Raw genomic sequence first — 22,689 nt, 5'->3', positions numbered from 1 at the left:
AATTAGTTTCTTTACTTTTATTTTTTGCCCAACTTCTTTAATTTCATATATACGTTCTTAAGTAATATCTTTGCTTTTTTTAATTACTTCAATTAGTAATTATATTATTATTCGAATATAGACGCTCCGCTACGTATATTGTTTAAATATTCGAATATATTTAGGAAATATAACAAAGGGCACCTGAAAAGATAAGCAATGTCATTATATCACTTCTCATACACATGCAACACACAAACAAGGCATAAATTTTCTCTCAACCCTAAGCGCACACAGAGGAACAAAGCTAGAACATAAATACATACCATTTCTAATTGATTCATTATCTCAAGGCTTAGCTTTGCTATAGAGAAATCCATATTTTTATTGTTATATTTAAAGCGTATAGCTGCGTGGCTATACTGGTAAAATAGAATATTTTAAACATATAGGTAGAATATTTTAACAGTATAGCCACTTGGCTATACTCTATAAGCCATAAATAGAATATTTCAAAAGAGAGTATAGCCGTATAAATTATCCAACTTAGGCCAAACCAGATTACTAACAATTACATACTACTTTTACAGGCTAAAATCTCTATTGCTCCCTCTAGTAATAACTTTTCGAGCACATCTTTCTCTTTTTAGGATGCAAAACACATAATCAAAAGCAAATTTTTGTATAGCGGCTATCAGAAATTGAAGCGACTTCATAATTTAGCTAAAGTCAGGAAAAAAAAAATTAAAAAAGGACCCGCCTAGCACGTAGGCCGATTTTTCCAACAGCCTAACTAAACAAAAGCACAGTTTATAGGTTTTGTGCTCTAATTATGAACATCATTACTGAATTTAACATTACAGAACAAAATCCACCATATGTTCTAGATTTCTATGCATCATAGATTTTCCAAAATAAGCAAAATATAAAGATAATTTAGTTAAAACTACAAGTAATATGAATGCATTCCATAAAAAAGTAGGAAGCAGAGTAATTGGAGACTGAGCTTAGTGAAAAGAAAAACCTTGGGTTGAAGAAACTATCCCACCAGTCAGAGTCTGCGGCTTTAGGCTCGACTAGAACAAAGCTTAAGTTTTACTTCAATTTCCTATCTTTCTTGCTTTTCTTTGATTTCTTGGGAGGCGCCATGAGAGCTCAAATGAGAAATTGCCCACCTCTTTTTCAGCCTTGAACTTGAAGACTTTGATGGGAAGTGATTTAGTGAAGCGGCCCAGGCGGGGAGAGAAATGTAAAGCTCGCCATTTTTGGCCTTTTTTAATTATAAATAAATGGTATAGCCGCATGGCTATATATTTAAATGGCATAGCTTAGCGTCGGTACTCTTAAAATATAATATATTTAAAAGGTATCGCCGCGCTGCTATACTGGCATCTCTACTCCTAAAATTTTCATTCAAATGTTGTCCACCTTCACAGAGCTTGAAAAATCAATCGTCTGATGTTTGAACGGTAGGAAGGGTCATGATGATGTGTGTACCATCTATGGCTCCACAACAACTGGGCAATCCAAAGGCTTCTTCAAGTTTGGACTTTATTTCTTCCATTCTGTTGGAATCAAGCCACTTGAGATGGTGCTTGGCACGTTCTTCCAATGCTTCAATGAATCTCCAAGTCACCTGGGAAATGTGGACTGGCCTACCCAAGGTAGCTCCCACCGATACTTGAGACTCACAGCTATACCCTATTTATATTTAATTTTTAACGAGTATAGCCACTATTTTTAATTATTTTATTTCATTTTACAGAGTACCTTTTTACGTGTATAGCCGCCCGGCTTTACTATTATTTATTTTTTTGTTTTTAAGGCGTATAGCCGATCAGCTATACTATTTTTTATTATTTTTTAACCAGTATAGCCGCCCGGCTTTACTTTTTTATTTTTTATTTTTTAAAGAGCCGACAGGCTATACCCTTTAAATTTAATTTTACCGCTCGGCTATGCGATTTTTATTATTTTTTAATTTTACATAGTATAGCAGCTATACTCTTTTATATAGCCCTTTTTTCTTTTTTTTCTTTTTTTAAAAAGAGTATAGCCGCACGAATTTGCCTTGTTTATATTTATTTTTTAAAGACTATAGCCGGCCGGCTATACGCTTTAAATATAGAGTTTTTTTTAAAAGATTATTTTAGGGTTTGGGTGCTAATATACCACTTTAGCCCATTCGGCTGGAGTTATTTCTTCAATTATTTTGGGCAAGAATAAAAAATGGATTTTATTTATAAGAAATAATAGGAGTTTAACCCATAAATACAACAACAAAAGGGATCCACCAACATTTTGTGGATCAAAGAATGTTGAATATCTAGGTATAAAATTGCTTGAATGCGTTTTGAATCTAAATGTCCATGTCCTAAAAAAAGTCTTCTTGGTATTTACTCTTTTTAACCCCTTTCGTCTAGAGTTAGAGTATGAGAAATATATACGGGAGAAGGAAAGAGACTCAACTCACAACTACTACTCAATCTCACTCAAATACATAAAGAAGGAAATATATATATATATATATTTAAAAGTATAGCCGTGTGATTATACTTTGTAAATATATTCGAATATTTACTGACCTTAAGGTCCAATGTATTGATACTTTTTTAAAACTATCTATACACCTTAAGGTCCAATGTATCCTACTGATAAGATATCTTCCTTTGGTTACTGCAGTTCAATAAGTTGTGAAATAGAGTGCTCTTGCTCGAACCGTAGATGACAATCTAAAATTAAAGTCAATTTCATCCCCTGTAAAGCACGGTAAAACAAATGTTAGCAAGCAAAGCAAGAAAAGGCCACATAGTACCTGGAGAGTCTTAGGAACTGATGGTAACTCCATGGGAGTAATCAAGTGATCAGAGAAAGATACTCTTATGAGAGCATATGATTCCCATGTTGAGGTGTTCGCAAGGACCAACCACCATGCTTCGTTTTTCACCTGTAAAAGAGAATCTGAAGCTCAGTTTGGTTTCTCATTACTAGTTTAGAACAAGAAGAAGTTTTTACCTTAGGGAAATGCGGGGTAAACGCTCTTGATTTGTTTTGCCTGAAATTGGTGTTCACCAGTGTGATGTCTAAAGAGTGAGACTAGGCTGCAGATCCTAGAAGAACAAAATATTCTAGATGCAAAGCTACTGAAATTAGTTAACACGCCTGAAAACAAATAACTGACTTGTATTTCAATAACCTACCCAGCCCAGTCAAAAAGTTGTCCATTCACGTTAAATCTTGACCTGTGGGTTAGTCATCCATGTGTCAACTATCTTAGAAGTCTGTACCTGATACATTTTTGAAGCAGGAAAATTTCCAATCATGGTCTGCAAAGTTGCCTCGGGGAATAGTAGCTGTATGCAGAATATTCCTCTTTTGCTTAGCGAGTTAGAAAGTTCAATATTCATGCATGGCATCATCCATAAGGAAGAACCCCATCAAACCATAAACCACGAAAATAACCCAAAAGATATGAGAAGAGGCTAGGAGGTGAAAACTCTACTTTCTTAAGCAACAAATCATCCGAATGAAAGCGTAATTGTTAAAAATATAATAATTAGATAAATCAAAGCTTCACCATTTTCAGAAACAATTAGTGTACCATTTAAGTGCAAGTGCTGCACATTGTCCTTACAGACAAAAATATATATGGCTAAATTCCAAAGTGGCCCTTCTAACAACACTTTAATGAGTAAGTCATAATTGCTCATGCTTTTGGGGTCTCTGAAGGTCTGGTTAACTCACATCCAATCCTTCCTCAGGCCAGATAAATCTACGTAAATAAGATAAAAGATGAGCTTCTCTTGGAGGTCAAAGGAAAAAAAACAAAAAAAAGATAAACAATACAGGAAAGAAGCATGGACTAACAACATTCAGGGGTGCTCAGCATCCCCGATTAACATGTCTAACTAATCAGCTGATATGCTAGCTGTAGAATGTAATAATATAAACAAGGCAGAGTGCCCAATTCGCACTAGCACTGGTCTTTTATTTCTGATATTCAAAACCCCAAACAACCTGATTCCTAGTATTAATATTTGAGGCAAATATTCAGAAACTAATATGATTTGTGTTTATTGATTGTTAGGCGGGCGGATTGTGATGGACATCTACTCCCATCTTTCTCGTAGAATCTGATTCACATATTAATTTCTTTCCATTTTTTATTCTATGTAGTCATGTGTGACCAAAACCATCATTTGCAATATATATGTGATTGATATTGTAAAATCAACATATCTCTTTGTTTTCCCTGCAAGAGAATCAACACTTACATAAATTTGTCCTGAAGAACCGCTGCTGCAATATACTCCTGCTAGAAACCTTTGTAAATATAGGAACCAAATGAAAAACCGCACAAATTTTGCCTTACCTTAATAATGAACAGATGATGACCTGGAAGGTTTACACCCCATGCCAATGTACTGGTACAAACCAATACCTATAATTTAATACACATGCCTAATCAGTATATGGAGTAAGAAAATTATCTTTTTATATTCTCTTTTCCTAATGTGTTTTTAAGGAAAGACTCATGCTTACTGAGGAAAAACAGAAATGCCTGAATCTTGTTGTTTGCAAAAAGCTCCTCAACCATAGATCTATCTTTGTCATTCAGACAGACATGGTGTAATCCAATGCCAAACTGCAAGGTGTGCCTCAGGTTAAAGAACCATCTGCTGGGCTTCTTCTGGCATACTAAGAAACTGCCTTGGATGTTCATCTGACGTTGCCAACTTCAATAACAGAAAAGCACAACAACAAAAAAATCGAATCAACGCAGCAGCCGAAACCAAGGAAAAAAAAATCCAAGCTTGAGTTGAGAGAGAGGCTCAAGACCGAGTATTTGAATTTTGAAGATTGGACTGCGAGTGCAAGCTTCGTGTTCGTTTCTCTGTCTCTTCATTTCACTCGCGCACCACATTTCTGTGCGAGTGCAAGCTTCGTCTCTCTTCATTTCAAAAAAAAGGATGCCCAGACCCGCCCATGCCTCCTAAAACCGCCCAGGCCGCCTAGGCGCTGCCTAGACCCGCCCGAGCCGCCTAGATCCGCCTAGGCGTTGCCTAGATCAGCCCAGGCCGCCTAGCCGCCGCCTAACTCCCTTATAGCATCAGAGTTGTTATCTTAGTGGAGATTTCAATAGCTGAATGACATTTGATGGTTTTCATAGAGAGAGTCCAGTCCAATCCAATCAACGCATCAGCCGAAACGAAAGAAAAAAAATTGAAGCTTGAGAGAGAGAGAGAGAGAGAGAGAGAGAGAGAGCTCAAGACCGAGTCTTTGAAGCTTGCAAGTGAAATGGCCGTGTGACTGCGAGTGCAAGCAAGCTTCGTGTTTGTTTCGAATGAATTTAAAGAGTATAGCCGATCGGCTATACCTTTAAAGTATTCACATACAGTCAAAGAGGGTAGCCGCGCGGCTATACCTTTAAAATAATATATTTGAATAGTACAGCTGCCGGCTATACTCTTTAAATATACAATTTTGTCAATGTTATTTTAGGGTTTAGGGCTTAAAATACCACTTTCGCTAATTAGGATAGAGTTATTTATTCAATTATTTTATTTATACCAGTAATATTGGGGAATGAGAATTTAAATTCTTTCCAATACCTCCCATTCTAATGATTTCCAACTACTAGCCCATTAGGCAAGAATAAAAAATGGATTTTATTTATAAGAAATAATACGTGTTAAACCCATAAATACAACAACAAAAAATAGGGATCCACCAACATTTTCAGGATAAAAGAATCTTGAATTTCATGGTATAAAATTGCCTGTGTAATAATTTAGTTTCTAAAATGTATCCATCGTAATTATGAACTAAACCCAATGATAGCATTTTTCTCATTGCACTTGACAACCCTGCCCTTTTGCTATGAGATATATCAGTTCGCGTTGTATTCTCTGCATATGAAAAATTGGATACAAAATAGTCTAATGAGACAACGAAGAAAAGAGTTTTGAAATAAATTGAAGGTAGTAATATCAGTCAGGCAGTAATATCCACCCAAAATAATGGAAAATCTGATTCAGGATATTCTTAATGGTCATCCAAATACCTATTATAGAGGACTACGAGATTTTACTTATGGAGATCCATTAAAAAAAAAGAAGCAAAAAAGAAGGTAAATTCCGAGTTCATTCAATTGATGTCATTCCAGAGTATTTTACCTTGACGTGCTGCTCTTTTACCCCGCCTTATCCATAACCGAGCATACTCTGCTGCATTATTTGTCAATTCCTGCAACTGGACAGATATAGAAGTTAAACCACATAGGCGCAACCAATATGAGGGGAAAAAACATGGAAGAACTTTGTCCTGCATCTTCCTACGGTGATGCATGTTACACTTCAGGCTATTAATACATTAGCTACAGGGCCTTTTAGCAATGACATTATTAGACTTAATTCAGTGACAACTATAATACATTTGAAGATTTACAACCAAATTCCATTAGGTCACGTGTCACATATAAAATAAGATGCCTTATCGACAACACTTTAAGCTCTGCTTATTGTATCTCAAGTTTTGCCAATTGAAGTTGAAACCTATGCAACTTTGCATCTAGAAAAATGTGTGACCAATTTATTAATAAAAATAAAAAAAAAAAAAACTCAAAAGCATTGTTAAGCACCGGATCAAGCTTAACTCAAGCTTCTTACTATTCTCTACAACAAAAAATTTAAATATAAAATATAAAAGAAAAGAGCACACTCCAATAGAGACATTACAGCAAACCAAATTGTCATGAACTTACGTCTGCTCTCTCTCTAGACCCTTCTGGTAGTGGTTCACACCTACATAAATAATAATTTTTTTCTTTAAAAGGAGGAAGCATGGTAGTGGAGTTTACAAATGACATTCTGCATACTAGAAAAATAAGAAGGAAAGGAGGATGAAAGACCTAGTTGGTAATTTCCACTTCACAAGAAAATCAGCTATTGAGCCTGTTGAAGATTCAATGGTAACCTACAAATTAAAAAAACAAGCCACAATCAGTGAAACTTATACATTGGGTCAAACTTTATATACCTTAAGAAAGTTAAAAGGGAAAGAAAAGGACCAGTGACACTAATCTACCATTCCCATCCGACGGTTGCCTTCTATTATCCTCCTTACCCGTTGTTTGAGTGACAAGGTACAAGCAAAAATCTATGAACATTCAATGAAAACCACACAACACATGGATCACATGGACTGTAGAAAAGTACCAAGTAGGCATACAAAACTTGCCAGATAAGTTTGTCAACATAGTTATTTTGCAGCAAATGCACTTCTACGTTTAAATATTTTATGAATGTCATATGTGAAAAATACAAACTGCTAACCAACTTACCAGAAGTCTATACCGAGGTTAAGAAATGAGTAGCCGAAACTTCTGAAATGGGAGGAAAACATCCATAACAAAGATTGTTTGTCATTGTATCATTCTCGAACTTCCTTTCAACAAATTCCTCTGGGAAGTTCTTTTGTATAATGTCGTTAAGTGTCGCACTGGCAAAAACATAAAGAAGGTATTGAAGGTAGACCACAGAATTGAAGCAAACAATCTTGGTAAACTCTGAAAGCTATAACACTAATTAAGCACAAAAAATTAGCAAGCACATATCATGCTAACAAACCTAAAATATATGCCTAGCATTGAATGCATGATGGAAATAAAAGTTTGAATGGCCCCACCAAAATGATTTCCTAAATTCATATTCATAGATTAGTAATTTCATATTAATTGGATTTTGTTTATTTCCAAAATCTAGAACCACAAATCCACTAATTGTTATACTCAATCTATAATAGATGGAACTCCTGGGGGATGCGCAACCATGCCCATTACAAACAGCATAGGTATAGAAAACCATAAAGCAATAATTCTGATGTCAAATAATACAAGAATCTCATTCAATTATTATAAGCACATGTTCTAGAACTGTTGGGCACAAAGGACATTTGTTACCTGGGAAAATTTAACACAAGTCAAGGACTAAAAAGGGATTAGAAGATATAGACTAACTCAATTAAATAGGATCAGTAACAGCAAAACACTCACCTCGATCCATTGACTGAAATCTCTCATTCCCTCTTCATTTGCCTCCCAATTCTCACTCTCTCAACAACAGAAACACGGTTTTCTATCTCTTCCTTTCACTCCAGACGAAACGAACCCCTCATTTCTTATGCCTTTCCTTATTTTACGTCACCTTTCCTCCTTCTCACACACTATATACATGTCACCTTTGTTCCTTCGCACCAGCAAGCTTCGTCTGTCTTCATTTGGAAAAAAAAGGACACGACCCGCCCTGGCGCCCAGACCGCCAGGCCTCCTAGATCCGCCAGGCCGCCTAGGCGCCGCCTAGATCCTCCCAGGCCGCCTAGGCCCCCTAACTCCCTGGTGTCGGTGTCCTCCCGGCTAGCGCCTAGGCCGATATCTCGAACACTGCTCAAAACCTAGAGCGGGCTTGCTCCGTGCCCTAGACATCCGTAGTGATAAGTTCGAGTCCGATTCGCCAGAATATTAAAAAAAAAACGAGTATAGCCGCGCGGCTATACTATTTAAAAAAAATACCGACTAAAGCCGACCGGCAATACTGGTTTTTAAAAAATTTGGTAAAAACGGGTATAGCCAATCGGCTGTACTATCTTTAAAATAAAATTAGGAAAAAACCTAGTATTGCCGCATGGAAGTACTATTTTTAAAATAAATTTGGAGTATAGCCGCTTGGATATATTATTTTTCAAAAAATATGAACCACCATTCTAACCTTTCTAAGAGAATGGATTCATCTTCATAGGAATCTTTGGATCTACCATATGAACCACCTTTGGCTACGATTTTTTCTCTTATTGTTCCTTCTTTTTGTGTAAAATTTGAATTTTATAACTATTGTGCACGAATTATAATAATTTCAGAAAATTTTGATAAATCACATCAACATGTCATGTGGATATGTACACAAGCAATAAAATAACTTCTCAAGTGAGTCAGCGAATTACTAAAGTATTTTCATGATCACAAATTTATTGATTCAATTTAGCACTCTGGACTGGACAAAAATTTGTTTTGATAAGGCTCCATTAACATAATATTTTAAACTTATAGCCAGACGGCTATACCCTTGACATATCATAATCTGAATTTCTCTTTTTTAATTACTTTATTTAGTAGTTATGTTTTAATTATTATTCACTTAATAAATAATTAGAATTTAAGTATTTTATTAAAGAAAAAAATTAAAAAACCAATTACTATTTATTAAGTAATATATTTATGAAGTTAATTAAAATATTTAATACTAATTATTCACAAAATAAATAATGATTAAAACATAATTACTGATGAAAGTAATTAAATAAGGCTAAGATTTTTTTGAATTACTAAAAAGAAAATTTAGAATAAAAATGTACTGACCTAAAGATACCATGTTTATACTTAATATTTAAAAAAACCTCTCTTGACGAACTTTCATCGGCACATGTCTATCTCATTGCAATTTTTGCGGATTAGACCTCTCTCGACGACATTACGCCGTGGGAAACTTTCCTTGGCAGAGGTCTAATCCGGCATATAGTTGCTGACATAGACGTATGGTCTTCTTGCTATTTATTTTTTAAAAAATATATAAAATTAGTTTCTTTACTTTTATTTTTTGCCCAACTTCTTTAATTTCATATATATGTCATGGAGTAATATCTTTGCCTTTTTTAATTACTTCTATTAGTAATTATATTATTATCCGAATATAGACACTCAGCTATACTGTTTAAATATTCGAATATATTTAGGAAATAGGACAAATGGCACCTGAAAAGATAAGCAACGTCATTATATCACTTCTCATACACATGCAACACACAAACAAGACATAAATTTTCTCCCAACCCTAAGCGCACACAGAGGAACAAAGCTAGAACGTAGATACATACCATGTCTAATTGATTCATAATCTCAAGGCTCTGCTTTGCCATAGAGAAATCCATATTTTTATTGTTATATTTAAAATGTATAGCCGTGCGGCTATACTGATTAAATAGAATATTTTAAATGAATAGCCGCGCGGTGGATTATTTTAAACGTATAGCCGCTTGGCTATACTCTATAAGCTATAAAAAGAATATTTTAAAAGTAGAGTATAGCGGCACGGCTATACTCCATAAATTATCTATTTTAAAAGGGAGTATCGCCGCACGGATATACTCCGGAAAAATAATATTTTAAAAGTATGGCCGTGCGACTATACTCCATAAAAAGAATATTTTAGAGTGACTACACGCCATAAATAGAATATTTTACAAGTATAGCCGCTCTCGGCTATTCCGTTTTTAAAGACGTTCTAACAACAATTCGAGACCCTTCCTTGATATGTAGCTGAAGTGACGAATGTCCAGATCAATCTCAAAGTTGTTAGGACCCTGCATGTGAGAGAGCTTGATAAAGTCAAACAACATGGTTTTTATGTTTCATCTTCTTAACACTCAACAACATAAATGTTCAATATTTACCTTGTAAAAATTGCGTCGGGGCGTGAAAGAACTGGTTTGTCATTATATGCATGTACAAGCTTCTTCTCAGCAGAACTGACGAGATCTTCAGGATTTACCACCCCAGTCAAGATCTTTAGTCTTTCTCTGAAAGGTATAGTGGAGTCCTTTGCGAATCCTTTAACTTTTTCTGTCTCATTGTCAACCATTTTCTAAAAGCATCATTCAAATATACCAACAGACTGAGTGTTCCAATAGAACATAAGATCATTTCCATTAGGGAGAGTACATCAGAATAAAGTACATGCCTATCCAAATGGATGAAGATGCATACAAAATGAAGTTATCTTGATGCTGTCCTGGAATTAAGAAGAGATGCCTTTATCAAAGTTCTCAGAAACTTTGAAATACATTACAAGAGTCATCCTCTCTCCATCACTATCACCAAGAAACATTGCAGCAAGATAAGTAGGCAACTGCAACAAGGAGCAAAGCAATATCATTAGATATTGCCAAAATATAACAAACTAAACATAACAAGATAAATCAATTCTGAAAAAATACCTGTATGTTTACAATGAACACTTTCCCATTTGCTTTCACTTTGGGAAGCTCAGGATGCTGGGCAATGTGATGTATCTTTTTGGGGCATGCAGACACATCAACACCTATTGGAGTATATGGACTGTAGTTCGGAGCAGTTGACTTTCGTTATCCCTGGATGGTAGACCAACATAAAATAATATTATCATTAGCAAGGCAGAACATAATAATTAGTTGCAAATGTCTAAATTCAGTTAAGGTTGGTTTTGACAAAAGAAAAAACCAAAGTCATACTTGAAATAGTTCTCGCCACGAAATTTAAAAGTTGAGGGTGGAATCTCAGACCAAGATCCTAAAGTCGGCTTCTCTACTCTACAACATGGAATGATATATATTGGTCTAGGCCGATACAAAAACCTTTTTGATTGACCTGCGGATATATCATTGAAATGTTCAGTAATATACATGTACATCAATCAAAATATTCTAAGTTTTCTTTCTATTCAAAGAAAATTGAATTATTTGAATGCTTACATTGTTCAATGGTTTCTTCTGCATCACAGATCTCTTTTTAAAAGAAAGTCTGAAAACGGCTGATGGCTTTCTTTGGGACTGGAACCAAACTCTGTGCACTTAGAATCTTATCGTTGAAACTTACAGAAGGTACCAATCGAGATAAGCCGGATTTCAGGGCATTGTCTTGAATTTTTTCATTGGAATCACGTCCATCCTCTGTAAGTCATTTAAAGCTTCCATAAGAGTGATCTAATATATTCTTCCCCTTACTGCAAACTTCATCAGCCTTCCCTAAGTGAGAAAGTGTAAGAGTATCAATGATGATATTGCCAAGTGTCAACAGATCAATGAGTAAGCTGTTAGAATGTGGTTAGAGTTGTTAGCAAAGCGAGTAGCCAGCTAGACTGTAGTTAGGCTGATATAAAGATTGTAATGTGCTCAGTTAGAGCTTAACGAAATACAGAAACCTACAATTCCTTCTCGAAATTCTCTGCGCTTCTATGGTTTCTTTACTCTGTTTTTCAGTTCCTCTTCATCTTAACATGGTATCAGAGCCAGGTTAGCCCACGTGTGAAAGCCCAAAGGCCACACGTGCTCCACATCAACCAATATGTGTTGTCTACATGCTAGGCTTGAAAATTCGCCACACGTGTGGGCGTGTGAGAATGTGAAGGTAAAGAGTCCCACATTGGAAAGTTAAGAAACCTAGCAAGGGTTATCATCGAGAGAGGGAAAGGGATTTTTCTTCTGAGAATCATATGCCCTTTGTTAAGATAGAATTTCCCAGATTCAGCGATGGGGATGATCCAATTGAATGGATTTACAAGGCGGAGCAATATTTTGATTACTTTTCGGTGCCCTCTGAGAAAAAGGTAAAAATGGTTTCTTTCCATCTTGATAGTGAGGCTCTGCAGTGGTATCAATGGGAGGAATGTGCTTCTTCTTTGTCCAAATGTGAAGATTTTACCAGGGCATTTCGTAGAGAATTTGGCTCTCATGGGTTTGAGGATTTTGGAAAGTCGCTCTTTAAGCTTCGTCAAACAGGTCCCTTAAAAGATTATATCGTTGAGTTTTGCCACTTGGCAACTCTAATCCGTGATCTTAGTCCGACTTTTCAATTGAGCTGTTGTCGTTGGAGGATTAAGGGAAGAACTCAAGCATGATGTCAAGTTGCTTCGTCCAGCTACAGTTCATGAGGCCATGAATTTTTCTCATGAAGTGGATGCTAAACTCTAGAAGTTGAGGTATGCACATTCTGCTGGAATTTCTAAGTCAAGATTGCCTCTTTTACTCATACAAAATGATTTAGTTCCCGCTAAAAATGAAATTGTTCCTAGGAAGGATATGTCTATCCAGAAATTAACCCCTAAAGAAATCCAATATAAATGGCAGAATAATCTTTGTTTTTATTGTGATGAAAAATTTGTGAGGGGTCATAAGTGTGCAAGGAAACAAATCTTGTTGTTGGATATAGGTTATAATAGTTCTGAGAAGGAAATAGTTCATGAATTACAAAAAATTGAACAAGTGGCTAAGGTGAATGCTTGTTGTATCACAGCTTGTGCTTTGTATGGTACTCCTGCCCCTATTGCTATTAAGACTATAAAACCACTGCTGTAATTAAGAACAGTCCTGACTGAAGCTCTCTATAATTTCATCGAGCATTGGCATGGTTAAGAAGTTGCTGGAAGTTAGATGGCGGCCTATATTTGTGATGTCATGATAGCTGATGGTGGACAAGTTCAGAGTAAAGGTTGTTGTGCTGTGGTTCCTTTAACCATCGAGACTTATATATACCTCCGATATGTTTGCTTTCCATTGGGAGGTCTGTGACATTGTGTTAGGGGTTCAATGGTTGAGAACTCTAGGTCCAATCTTGTGGGACTTTGAGAGATTAACTATGAAGTTTTGGCATGGGAATGAGCAAATTTGTTTGTCCAGTTCTAAGCCTCAGCCTCCACAACCTATTTCTTGTCAAGTAGAATGTGAAAATATGGCCAAACTTGCAGATGATTTATCCTCACCACAACAGCATGAATTGCAAGCCTTGTTGGATTCTTTTTCTGCAGTCTTTGGCACCCCAACTACTCTACCTCCTGTGAGAAAACATGATCATTGGATCCCACTGATTTCTGGTTGTAAACCACCATGCATTAGACCATATGCTTATGGACCACTTCAAAAGTCAGAAATTAAAAAGTGTGTCAAAGAGCTGCTGGACTCTAGATTTATAAGGAACAACCATAGTCCTATTTCTACTCCTGTTTTGTTGGTCAAGAAGAAGGATAGCACATGGAGAATGTGCATGGATTACAGACAGTTAAACGAGTTAACTATAAAGGATAAATATCCAATTCCACTTATTGATGATATGTTGGATGAATTGCATGGGGCAAAGTATTTTTCCAAATTGGACTTGAGGAGTGGCTATCATCATATTAGAGTTCATCCAGAAGATATTGAAAAGCGGCTTTTCGAACTCACGAGGGACATTACGAATTCATTGTTATGCCCTTTGGTTTGACAAATGATCCTGCCACATTTCAAGGTTTGATGAATGAGATTTTCCGAAATTGTTTACGGAAGTTTGTCTTGGTTTTTTGATGATATTCTCATGTACAGACTTCATGGTCAGATCATTTAAGGCATTTACATACTGTTTTGGAAATTTTGAAGCATTATCAACTTTTTGTCAAGATGTCCAAGTGTGCCTTTGGAGTTTCTACTATTGAATATTTGGGCCACATCATCTCTAGGTAAGGAGTTTCAGTTGATCCTTCCAAATTAAATGCGCAGTTCGATTGGCCTGTACCTACTTCTGTTAAAAGTTTGAGAGGATTTTTGGGTCTCACAGGCTATTATTGAAAATTTATTCATCACTATGGTAGGGAAAGTTTCCCTTTGACTCAGTTAATCAAGAAGGATGGATTTTTGTGGACTCCATAGGCTATTGCTGGCTTTCACAAACTCAAGGAACTCATGTTATCTCCCAGGGTTCTCGCCTTGCCGGATTTTACAAGACCTTTTATCATTGAGAGTGATGCTTCTGGATCTAGTATAACAGCTGTGTTACAACATGAAGGCAAGCCTATTGCTTTTACCAGCAAGACTCATGGTCCTAGAAACCAAGCCATTTCCATTTACGAGAGGGAAATGATGGCAATTGTTCATGCCATCAAGAAGTGGCATCATTACTTACGAGGTAGACACTTTATCATTAAGACAGATCACCATAGTCTTAAATATTTTCTCAATCATAAGGCTCACACTCCTTTTCAGAAAAAATGGGTCACCAAGCTTTTGGGCTACAATTATGAGATACACTATAGGCAAGGAAGTGATAATAAAGCAGTGATGCTTTGTCTAGATTTCCTATCAGTCACATTTTACTGACCAAGTTCAAGTCTTTGCCATGGACAACTTACCCATTAGAAGAACTGATGTTTCTGGGCAGTATATTGAGAATTTGGCAATTACATATCCTTATCATAGTTGGATGGATGATTTACGATGGTACAAGTAGGGTGATCCTTGGATTCTTAGTAAAAAACAACAAGTTCTAGCTGTCACTGGTCCTACACAATCACCTCATGCACCATCTCTTTCTACAACAAATTATTTACTCAAGTTTCGCAGTGACAATGGTCTCCTTAAATATAACTCCAGAATAGTCCTTAATCCTAATTCGATTTGGAGGACCAAAGTTTTTGCTGCTCATCACTCAGTTACGGCTGGTCATGCGGGTTTCTTGAAGACTTATCAAAGGCTTTCTTTGAGTTTTTATTGGCCAAGTATGAAACACGATGTGCAAAAAATGGTAGCTGAATGTCACACCTGTCAACAACACAAGTATGAAGCTGTGACTCCTGCGGATTTTTAAAACCCATGCCTATACCATATAAGGTGTGGACTGATATCTCCATGGATTTTAATGTTGGATTACCCCCTTGCTAAGGGAAATCTATCATTTTTGTAGTAGTTGATCGTCTGAGCAAGTATGCCCATTTCATTGCTTTATCCCATCCTTATTCAGATGCTACCATTGCTCAGCTCTTTGTGGACCATGTGTTTAAGTTACATGGTATGCCTAGCTTCATTGTTCGTGACAGGGATCCAATATTTGTTAGTGACAGAATTCTTCAAATTGCATGATTTAGTCTTATGGATGAGCTCTGGTTACCATCCACAGACTGATGGCCAAATTGAAGTGGTTAATCGGTGTTTGGAGACTTATTTAAGGTACTTTGTTGCAGCTCAACCCAAAAAATGGTTGCTTTGGTTATCTTGGGCAGAATTTAGTTATAATACAGCCTATCATACATCATAAGTTAAACCCATTTGAAGTCGGTTGATGGTCGTTACCCACGGTTTACACCATATGAGCCAAGCTACAAGATTCGCCAATGTTGTGAGCTTTGGTTGCAGAGAGAATGTTGACTTTGAAATCTAATCTCCTTGGCGGCACATAATCGAATGAAGACTCAAGTTGATAAACATCGTCATTTCCGAAAAGGAATATCGAGTTAGGGATATGGTGTATTTGCAATTGGTCCTTACCAGTTACAGTCCTTGGCTGCTTACTCATACCATAAACTTTTGCCCAAATTTTATGGACCTTATGAGATACTAGAAGTTGGGACTAGTGGCTTACAAACTCCAATTGCCTATTGGTTGTAAGATCCACTCCGTATTTCATGTGTCTTGTTTGAAGAAGCATTTGGGAAATCACGTGACTCCTTCGTTAACATTACCTCAAATTACTGAAGATGGTATTGTGCAAGATGAGCCACTAGCTATTTTGGAAAGGAAGTTAGTCAAATGTGGTAATGCTGCGGGGGTGGATGTCTTAGTGCATTGGAAGGGTCACACTAACGGATGCCATGGCAGGTCTACCATGACCTCAAGGCCTGATTTCCAGATTTCATTGCCCAGATTGAAGCTGCTTTCAATTCCATTTGTTTTAAAAAGTTTTCAATGCTTGTAAACTTAGCTTCAAATGGAGGGGTAATTATAGGAATTAGGAGTTGGAGCCAAAACTATTTAATTTTGGATAGTTATTTAGCCATGTGTCAAGTTTTAGTTGGGGACTCTATTACAATTACTGTTGTATCCTCGACGGTGGATTTATTACCAATTGGGGAGCCATTGTACTTCTTTTTTAGAAATATACACAGAAAATCTTCTTTGGGTTCTCTTTGTTCTTGGTTAATGTCTAAGGTTGAAAGATATAGTCCTATCCGAATTGATCGATTTGCAGCCTAGGTAATTCGATTTTCAAATCAAAGTTTGGCCCGTTTTGGGATTGAAATTCCGGCCACTTCCGGCCATATTTTCGGTTATGTTGAAGTACAAAAGTGTCTCCAAATGAGATTTTACACCTAGGGTAGGAATCTTGGCAGACGATTTGGAGTATTTCCGCCCGCCGGAAATTGATCTGCACACCCACGCGATGCCCGAGCGTGTGGCAGCGCGGGACACTGTAGCGAAATGGGCATTGTGTCCCAATCGATCCCTAGTTATCCGCGGTAGTAGGCGTGCTCGGATTCGTCGGATCCGTTTTGAGCCTCGAACGGATTTTGCATATTGTGTGATTTTCAAGTTCGATAGGTTCGGACTATTTGGATTGAACTCAAACTCACGTATGTCGTACCTCGTATTTTTAAGATCGTATAGGATTCGACGGATCATAAATTGCAGTCCCGGATACTCCAAAATTGCGAACCCTAGGTTAAATAAGCTGCGGTCGATTGTACGATTGATCATCCGGCAGTCAATTTGGACCAAACTAGCGGACGTGGTTATATTAAAATGTAGAACCTATACGAACTCTCGGATTGACATTTGGAGGTCATGGACCCCCCGAGGTCCCGGGTTGACCAATATGGAAATTTATCACTTATCGAGTCTCGGGTCTTTTCAGACCATTCTAACCATCCGAAATGCTTAAGTGGGCATAGGAATGATCTTAAATTTGGTGCGCGCACTCTTAGGAGACGAGGGTCGTGTTTGGGATTACATATTTATGTTCAGTATTTTTATTGATTAAATATTATGATGGCTTAAATAGGTACTCGGGCACCAAATAACCGCAGGAGGGACCTTGTCCATTTATTGGACTTGCTCGGTGAGTGGACTTTTGTTTTCTAAATGATTTTGTGCAAATGAGTTTCATTATTTGATCTTGAATAAGTTCTTATTGACTACGGCTTTCCAAGCATGTTTAATTGGATTTAAATATTGTATTTATATGCTGCTATGTTGGAAAAGAGAAAAGGCTTGGAAAGTAGGAAATGAGGTGATTACCGGATTGAATGGTTTGATGAGAAATAAAATTATGGTTTTCATGAATGGCAACAAGATATAAGAATAGAATGAGGAATAGTTTTATAATTATTTTTATAATCTTTAATCTTTTTCAGAAATATATATTTATTTTTTAAAAAAACCACCATGGATACCCAAGGTTGCCTTCGGAATAGATGTTGCCTTCGGAATAAAAGTTGCCTTCGGATATGACGATGTCCACGGACATCTTAGTTGCTTTCGGTTTTGTCAACGCGCGTGACATTTGCCCCACGAGTTTCGAGGATGCCCGAACCGTGGGAGCGAGGAATGCGGATTAGGTTAACCAAATGTCTCCTGAGTCCAGTTAGGATTGCGGCTCGGATGACCTTGTGTTTTCGAGGCTGCGAGGAGCGTTGCTTTGGTTGCTACGAGGTGTGGAGAAAATAAAATTGATGGAAAATAAGGGAATTTATGGATAAATATAGGAATTGACGGAAATAAAATGGGTATACCTAGGTGGTGGAGAAATATTTGTTTTTCAATATTTAAACTGTTTGATGATTTCTATGAGTGTGTGAATGATTATATAAATATAAATATGTGTGTTTATCTTTTGTACGAATATAGTATGCATAATGGGTTTTCTAACTGTTTTTATAGTGGGGTTAGTATGTTCATATGCTATTTTCTAAAACTTTATTTTTGTCCACTCACATTTTTGAATGTTTTATGCCCCTAGGCAATAGACGTGCACGAGAGCGCCACCACCGGCCAGTTTCCACACTCCGCTTCCACTCTCTAAGCATGTAGGATTTCTTTGAAATCATATTCTGTTGTTGTAAATTCTTGAATTAGTTGCTCTGATGAATTGCCCTAGGACTTTCTGTATGGCTTGAGGCCATTTAGTTTAGTAGAACTTTTTAGATGTAAATTGAATGTATGCTGGCAGTTGGGATATGTATATATATGCTTTTGATAGGTTGAAATGTTGGGGAATTATACAATTACAGGGGAGACTCGGCAGAATTTTCGTCAGAGGTCAAACTTGTATAAACTTGAATTTTAACTAAAAGGGCAATTTAGTCATTGTGCCGGCACTTCATTAGGTGTCCGACCGCCGCAACTCGACTTCAGTTCCAAAGTGAAATTTGGGTGGGTCCATCACATTTGACGAACTTTCATGAGTTTTTAAAAAAATAAGTATAAACTTAGTATGTTTAGGTAAATTAATTTTTTTAATTTTATTTTTAGTAATTATTTTTACACGTGGCTATACATATTTTGACATGTGGGCGCCTAATTCCTCTTTTTTTTTACGTGTATACATAGTATAGCCGCACGGCTATACTCATTGTTTTTTTTTTCCCGTGAAATGCAATTACTTGGTTAATTTATCAAAGTTTAGAATTTTTTTTTTATTTGCTACCACTTAGCGGGTCAACCCAACATGACCCGAAACCTGCACGAGAAATAAATTGGTCAACCCGAAAATGACACGTTTATTAAACGGTTTGGGTTTAGCATTCTTGACACGTATATAATCTTGACACAACACGAACCTAACACGACATAACTCATTGCCAACCCTAACTAAGACAATCATTGTGCAGTCATTCCAGGACCTACACAAGTATCCGGAGGGGTACGATATGGAACGACCATAGTGCGGATGTTACTGATAAAGTGTAAACGCACATAAAAAAAAGTGGCTTACTTTCTAATGTGCGGGTTGCTCCAAAAAATGAGTACGTATTTATCCAATACCCTTGTATTCAATATGAATTAATGATGTCAAGAGAGCTACATAGTCGTTGACCTAAAACTTTGACCCAAACACATGGTTTTAGGAAGACGTCTATGGCTTTAGGACAGCGACTAAGTGCTTCTTGACATTACATGCCAGATATTCCTAACCTTTTTCATACGTATTTATTGTATTAGTTATTGTGTATAATTGATGTGTTTTGGGTATAATTTATTTAATTGATTTTATATGAATATTATGAGTATAATTATTGAATTTTTCCAACAATCTAAATCCGTATATTGCATCTCTTTAGTTGCAGAAAAAACTTTGTGAGATTATCTGTTTGTGTTTGCATTTGTTTCTATGTACATCCTCATCTTCCTATTTATAAGCCACAACTCACTTCGACGTTTCCAATTTCCCATAGAATCTCCGGGGCTTTCCTAGTCACTATAGTTTTTTTAATCTTCTTTATCTAAAAATGGGTTTGATTTACTTCACCCATGAATCAGAGTCAATTGAATATCTCATTATTGAAATAATGTCGCTTAATTGAAATTACAGTTTACATATAGAACTATATTTAATAAACTTGACTGAAAATTTCGTGTTATTGGTTGGTTGCATCTCTTCGTGTTTTAAATGTAGTACAATAAAATTGCATCCCATCATGCTTGACGGAATGCATCCTAGAACAAGAGTGCAGAAAGAAGGGCATATGATGTCTTTTTTCTTTATACTCCCAGTCCCAATGAAGATTCATTAACATTAAGTAGCAACGCTTGGTTTACCGCTAAATACACGAAAGAAGACAGCTCTCCCGTTTGATGACTAAGGTGAAGGTAAAATTTTTCGTTCCATTACCCTTTTAGTAAATAAGCTGTGGTTGAAACTCAATAAGTTGCTTGCTACAAGTTGTTACAACTGCAGATTCAAGACAAAGCAATCCCACCACTATTGAACAGAAATGATGTCATCGGAGCTGCAAGGACAGGATGCGGGAAAACTCTTGTTTTTCTAATACCAGCTGGAGTTGCTATATAGGACACAGTTTACTCCTCGTCAGGGAACGGGCGTTGTTGTCATTTGCCCAACACTGGAACTTGCTATTCAGGTGAGACCCTGGACATTGTTGTTATATTTTTCTTTTTTATGCCTATGCAAATTTCACGTACCTAACCTAAGTTAAGATTTAGTTTGTGCCTTGTGAAGTAGTAGTAAGCACTGATACAAACGGTGGAGTAAAAGTGGGCTTTGTTGATGGAGTTTTCGAGATTGGTGGAGTGAAATATGACTCTGCCAAGTAACTGGTTATTTTCCGAAATGCTGCATATTGGTACAGATGGCTTTCTTATTGAAAGAAATGTTTCCCTGACTTTTGAATATTCTTCGGGTTTATTAATCCTTTGGCGAGATACTGGAATGTAGTTTTGGATCCTTTTGCAATTTTGATTGTTGTGTTAGTGACAAAATTTAGCTTGTCTGTGTGGTTGAGCTATGTATCTTTGATTGAGATGAAAGCTTGTATCAGGACATCACATCATTTGACCATCCTTAGTTTTATTGTTCTCTTGGAAATGCAGTACCTCATAATTGAAGAAGCTGACAGGATTTTGGAAGCAAACTTTGAGGAAGAAATGAAACAGATTATTAAGATTCTACCAAAGGTACGCTGATTTAGTTTTCTACCTTTAGCTTTATGTGTTCCTTCTTTTACATTTGTTTTATGTTCATATCTATTATGCATTCTTCGTATTCGTAACTAAATACATATTTTTTTTCCCTTGTGATTTTTCCCTCGTCTTTATAATCTGACAAGATTGTGTGCACAATAGGACACCACTGCAGGGCTCCAACATGGCTATTGTATTGTGCCTAGTGAGAAGAGATTCATTTTCCTATATTCTTTTCTGATGAAGGTTAAGTTGAAGAAAGTGATGGTCTTCTTCTCTTCTTGTAACTCAGTCAAATTCCACTCTGACCTTCTTAGATACGTTAATGTGGATTGCTTTGATATCCATGGAGAGCAAAAGCCGCAGCAGAGGACAACTACTTTCTTTGACTTCTGCAAAGCAGAGAAAGGAATCTTACTTCGTACTGATGCTGCTGCTCGTGGGCTGGATATTCCTGCTATGGTGTGCTTCCTTTTTCCTTTTGTAATTTGGTTACTTTTTTTTAAATTTATTGTTCCCAATAGTTTGTCTATAATTCAATTATTTTATCGTGGGCTGGATATTCCTGAATGTCTAGCCAATGTAACTTCTGTTCTCAATTTCAATTCCATATTTCTTTCTGTTTTCAGGCTGAAAATTTCGTCTTTGAACCTTGTAAATTTGAGTTGAAGAAGCTGAAAAATCTGCAGTCGCAACTGGTAATTTCCTGTTTGTTGTTCAATTGTTGGCGGCTATACAATAACTGGTTCCGAGGTACCTTTTGTATTGCTTTGATGCAGGAGGAGATGGTTGAGGGCGACTACTATCTTCAAAAATCAGCAAAAGAGGCATATACATCTTATCTATTAGCATATAATTAACATCGTATGAAGCACATCTTTGGTGTTCACAAGCTGGATCTGCAGGTACTCATCTTTGTCTTGATACTGTAAATGAAGTTATTTATCTTTTCATCTCTGCTGTTGTGGTGGGGTGGCAACATATGCGAATTTCCCATTTTAATTGTTGCACGGTACTCCGAAATTGGTAAGGAATGTAAGTTGCCAGACGTTAGGCGACATGACAAACCTATCAGCATTTAGTTACCCTGCCAAAATACTGGTTACGTGTTCTTTTCTTATTGTCATGCTCAAATCCTTTGCTGTGGAGAAGTATAAGATATTTTCGCTGGGAACTTAGCAAAGGATATAACTTCTTTCCTGCCTGCCTTTGAGATCTGTAGAAGTATAATTCGGATTGTGATCAATCCTTATATGTTTGGCATTTTATGAAGATGCATGGGATATCTGAATGTGTTGGAAGCACACCGAATTGCATACACACACACACACACTCGCGAATACACACAATGACTTTATAATATGCTTACGTGAGGTCGTAGAGTCACAGTTTGGTAATTTACGTATTGCATCTCCGTTATGAACTATTACTGCAATTTGAAAATCTCTGAAGTCTTTGGATTTT

The 22,689-nt window shown here is 36.6% G+C and overlaps 2 long non-coding RNA genes and 1 pseudogene across 4 annotated transcripts; all 3 read right to left on the bottom strand.

The window, feature by feature from the left end:
• Positions 1-2,354: 2,354 nt before the first annotated feature.
• LOC148921476 (uncharacterized) lies at positions 2,355-3,077 on the bottom strand. The gene is made up of 2 exons (XR_016125337.1): positions 2,995-3,077; positions 2,355-2,926 (listed from the first exon to the last, which is right to left on the bottom strand). It is a non-coding gene; the product is annotated as an uncharacterized LOC148921476 (long non-coding RNA).
• Positions 3,078-3,083: 6 nt separating this feature from the next.
• Positions 3,084-7,362, bottom strand: LOC148921475 (uncharacterized). 3 transcript variants are annotated; one of them, XR_016125318.1, is made up of 8 exons: positions 7,049-7,362; positions 6,890-6,954; positions 6,743-6,782; positions 6,156-6,231; positions 4,522-4,715; positions 4,352-4,420; positions 4,254-4,291; positions 3,084-3,751 (listed from the first exon to the last, which is right to left on the bottom strand). It is a non-coding gene; the product is annotated as an uncharacterized LOC148921475 (long non-coding RNA). The 3 variants fall into 3 exon arrangements; XR_016125329.1 differs by having other exon boundaries at positions 7,066-7,362; XR_016125323.1 differs by lacking the exon at positions 4,254-4,291.
• A 2,399-nt stretch (positions 7,363-9,761) lies between these two features.
• Positions 9,762-12,495, bottom strand: LOC148921474 (uncharacterized; annotated as a pseudogene).
• Between the last annotated feature and the right edge of the window lie 10,194 nt (positions 12,496-22,689).

Source organism: Prunus mume, linkage group LG1 (genome assembly GCF_029339155.1).
Source record: "Prunus mume cultivar Tortuosa linkage group LG1, ASM2933915v1, whole genome shotgun sequence".
NCBI classification, from domain to species: Eukaryota; Viridiplantae; Streptophyta; class Magnoliopsida; order Rosales; family Rosaceae; genus Prunus; species Prunus mume.
Note: the sequence above shows the minus strand (reverse complement) of the source record. Positions and strands in the feature narration are given on the sequence as shown.